The 4,656-nt window shown below is 31.7% G+C and overlaps 1 pseudogene; it reads right to left on the reverse strand.

Moving 5' to 3' along the window:
- Positions 1-2,046: 2,046 nt before the first annotated feature.
- On the reverse strand, positions 2,047-3,568 carry LOC143236266 (techylectin-5B pseudogene; annotated as a pseudogene).
- Positions 3,569-4,656: the final 1,088 nt, after the last annotated feature.

A 4,656-nucleotide genomic window follows, 5' to 3' on the forward strand; every position in this document is an offset into this window, starting at 1 on the left:
CGAGGACATGGGGTCCTTCTATACCCGTTAGGAGGATTTACCTTTGACCCACATCTTCTGGAGTCCTTCTTGGAAGAAATGTTTATATTGATACTTGTGTATATGTTCATTATATGACACAATAAAGTTTCTATACCGCTGTGCATCAACACAAATCCAGAACTTAAGACATTTTACTGGTGGCTGCTGTAATGCGGCGTAATCATTGCTCTGAATATTCTATTTTTTGACGTTAGTAGTAACACCAATATTACTGACACTGGATTTAAACGTTTCAGTCGTTGTGTTAATTACCTTTTATAATACATTTGTGTACAATTTACAAACACACTTATATGTTGTTATGTTATTGATTCGAGCCAGCTTTACTCACTATTTTGTTGATCAACACCGCCTACCGGCAATTCTTGAACTACCTTAATATAATATTATAGTATTGGAATTTGCCCTATACAGTTGTAACTCAAAAACGGCATGAAATAGGAATTGTGATTGTTTTTAAGTAAGACATTAGCCATACACTTTCAGAACCACACATTGTCATGCTAACAACTTGGCCACGCCCCCTTTATAATGTGCATCAAAAGAACATCCGATATGATAGAAATATAACGTACCTGTACATTGTTTCTTCAATGTATTTCTAATTTTATAAGTTAACATTAATAATTGTTTTCTAATAACAACATACAATATGAGATCTGAAACTTTGTTTTGCAGTATTATTGATTTAATTAAAGAGGTGATTTTTGAAAAATATGAAAAAAAGCTTTCTGATAATTGAAGGTTCTAGATTATATTTTGTAAAAACACAAAAATTAGGAAAATATTCACACAAGTAAAATCTGCCAACTAGAAAACAGTCAGTATTAAGTTGGTTTCGACCTTCGTGATATAATAAAACATTTTTACACGGCGCCATCTACAGGGGAAAATATCTACTGATTGTACAAACAAAACAGAAACAAAAGGCAATGTGAATATAGAATATGTATATTCTATGGTTATTAAAGACATTTTTCTTAAATACTTTGTGGACAATAAAACTTTATAGATAAACAATTCAATTATAACACAAATATTTTAGGTTCTTCAGAACACATTCGATTAAAATAACAGTCATAAACTTTCACCAACATCACTTTATTTGTTTATGATAAAATACCCACTTAAACATAATTACACACAGAGAAATAATAAAATATGTTAAGATATCTGTCTATCATGACGCATGACGTAAAATACAATTTTGAATACTATATTTAGATTTTATTTATTATTTATTGACCAATAATAAACTGCACAAGTCTTATTTTCATCTCGCTTGTCTTTAGTGTACTGTGTTCACTTTTTCAATCATACCAGGTAATAACACTTCTATATACCTCATCTTGTGTGTAATACAAACCGTTTAGGTTGCAATAATGACAGCTATTGTATCACCATCCACCTTTGTAGGTTTGAGCACAACTATCAATGTTTCTGTCGTTGAGTTTATCCTTAGTACAGAACATCATGTTGTTGTGAACAGCAAGATAATTTCTTAGAATAATGTCGGAATAGTTAATAAAGAATATATAAACAGATAATGTAGGTTCTCTCTCTCTTGGGATTTAGGTATGATATTTACATACCCCGGAGGGTCAGGTTCTCTTTAACCTCTTCCTCCTAATGTAGGTTGTTATATATGGAATAAAGTTTAAACTCACCTGCGTCACCCTTGTACGTTTGATACGTTTATAGAGTTCTCTTTCGCTTGTACCAAGAACTCTTCATGCTCAGCACATCTTCAACTTCCTTCAAAGTCATCCAGATAAATACGGAGTATCATATTGTCCTGATTTGTCAACGGGAAGATAACGTCATTTCCTAGAACAGACGTAGTATATAATAAATAAATAGTTTATAAGATAGTAAATAATTAACTATATTAAATAATAGTAAGTAACACGGAAAGAAAAAGCCAGTTCATAACTGTTAGACAAGTATATAAAGATTTACCTAACCAAAACTAATGGGTTAAATCTCCAAAACCATTTTTGTATTCTACCCACGATCTGTAAAATTCTCAACTGGTTTTCCAAAATCTCCTCTTCTTTGGATCAACTGGAAATAAGAAATACTGAGATAACTAAGTTTATGAAAACTTTAAATGAAACTTTAAAATATATATTCCTGTATTATTCAACATTATTCTGTACAAAATATGTGGAAACTGTCTGTAAAAATACTGATATGTCTTTTAATTAAAACAAAACTCATTCTTATGATTTGGCTCTTAGGGGGATAGTGGTATGTCTGTGTACTCACAGTGTTACAAACCAAACCTGTGGTAATCAGAGCACAGATAGCCCATTGTGTAGCATTGTTCTTAATTCGTAACAAACATATGATCTAAATTTATGTTTGAAAGACGATTTTAGAATAAGAAGTAATATGCTCTAAACTTCTCAAGAAACTTAAAATAACCTATAACACAAACTCCAGAGTGGATTTCAATGTGTTGTTAAACACTGTTATATGTTTATAATCATATAAAAGTGTCAGGTTCAATATAAATACACATTCTGATATACGTATAAAAAATAAAGTAGAAAGAAATGATTACCAAGTGAAAACGCATCTTATAAACTGTATATTTAAATATGATAAAATAACATATATTAATGAACGGAATCAGTGAAAAATACGATAAAACTTTAAAAGGAAAACGTTAGAAGAAACTTAAATATTTTAAGTAAAATTGGAACAAAAACTTTACTTGTTCCTAACAAGTTCAAATAGTTTTCTTTTTAAACATGGTTCGTTCTGAAAGTTATTTTTCAAATCTTCCACATAACTGTATTTATTGAATAAATAGTTTTTCTTCTCTGAAAATAATGGCTGAATTTTAAATAAATGTTTCCGAAAACAACCAGTAACCAGTAATTAACTAAAAGCTACACCACGAAACAAAGCTTAGTTCACCTACCGTCCACCCTCCTCCCGAAGTCTCCATATCACAGTAAACAGAAATCGACTGGCTCAAAAATCGTGGCTGAATCTTGTAGACTTCACTGGTTCGGTTAAGTTGTTGTTCATAGATGGTGGCACAGTCTTCTGGTAAAGGCGGCTTTTGTTCCGTCGTCTGTGTCACAAAGAGATTGTTGAAAGGATCGGTTTTGTTTGTCATTAACAATTGGTGAAAATGTTCATTCAAGTGTGCTTGTAGAAAACACATCTAAAGAGTTACGGATAAAATGTTTAATGTGAAAACAGTAAACTAGTTGAACATACATTATTATTAACAATGACATTGTAATATTAAGTTTAACATTCTAACGTAGTGTGTAGTTATAAATATTACTATAATAGATGTTAAAGTTTTCTGTAAACTAAAATACTTCAAGTGAAATATATTACCTTCTAAAGTAGAAATCCTCTCTCTAGCCAGATCTACTAATTCTGTAACGGAGTCCACTATTCCTTTCAGTGACCCAACAGTATTACAAGCTGTGTGATGATGGACATCAGCTTGGGTCAACACTAAGAAAGACGAAACACTTAATATCTTCACAGTGTTGTACATTGTTAAATGGTTAATAACACAAAACTGGTTTCTTATAGACTGAAGATGTGAATCTTCTATCAATGGTTTTATAGTTGTATTTAACAGGATATCCAAAAAGGGTTTTTCTTAAATTACTACAAGTTAGAACCGTGTTAGTAACTGTATCTGATGTTTTTCACACTGAGTCGAAGAAATGTTTATAGTTTTCTAATTATGTCTCTTGTCAACATCTGTAATTTCTACTTCTTTTTATACACATTAGAGTTATTATTATCGTAAGAGTTGTTGTCTGTTTTTTTATTATCTTGATTGTTTGTTTTTTGAATTTCGCACAAAGCTACTCGAAAGCTATCTGTGCTAGCCGTCCCTAATTTAGCAGTGTAAGACTACGGGATGGCAGCTAGTCATCACCATCCACCGCCAACTCTTGGGCTATTCTTTTACCAACGACTAGTTGGATTGGCCGTCACATAATAACGCTCCCACGGCTGAAAGGGCGAGCATGTTTGGCGCGACGGCGATCAAACGCGCGACCCTCAGATTACGAGTCGCACGCCTTAACAAGCTTCGCCATGTCGGGCCTATTATCATGATATTAATGATGCTGTAAAACCTAATATAAAGTTATGAGATTTCATTGTAAAATAAAAAATTTGTATTACGAAGAACATGTTTGTATATTTTCTACCGCTTATAGTTTACGTGCTAGTTAGTGAGTTTACTCTGGTTTTCGTGCTGGAAGATTTTATCTTAGTATGAATATAGCAGAAGACAAATAAATACTATAAACCTATTTACACATAAGATGTGATGTGATATTTTCCAGAATTTTTCCGCCCTTAAGTCATACATTTCTAGAGAAGTAGAACAAAAACTTGGATACGTTTGTTTGTAACCAATTTTAATACCGTACAAGAACACGTTCAAGCATAAAGACTGTGATTTTTTTACCTTAACTTTTTTTTAGATTTGTCTGGAAACATACTTAAGAAACACTAAGATTTGTAGGTTATTATTATTGTTTTTATGTTAGGGTTAGCTTAAAGGTGTCGACCTTTAAGTAAAATGTGAAATAAATCATACATAAAAAGATCCAAGTGTAAACA

Source organism: Tachypleus tridentatus, chromosome 13 (assembly GCF_004210375.1).
Source record: "Tachypleus tridentatus isolate NWPU-2018 chromosome 13, ASM421037v1, whole genome shotgun sequence".
Lineage (NCBI taxonomy): Eukaryota > Metazoa > Arthropoda > Merostomata > Xiphosura > Limulidae > Tachypleus > Tachypleus tridentatus.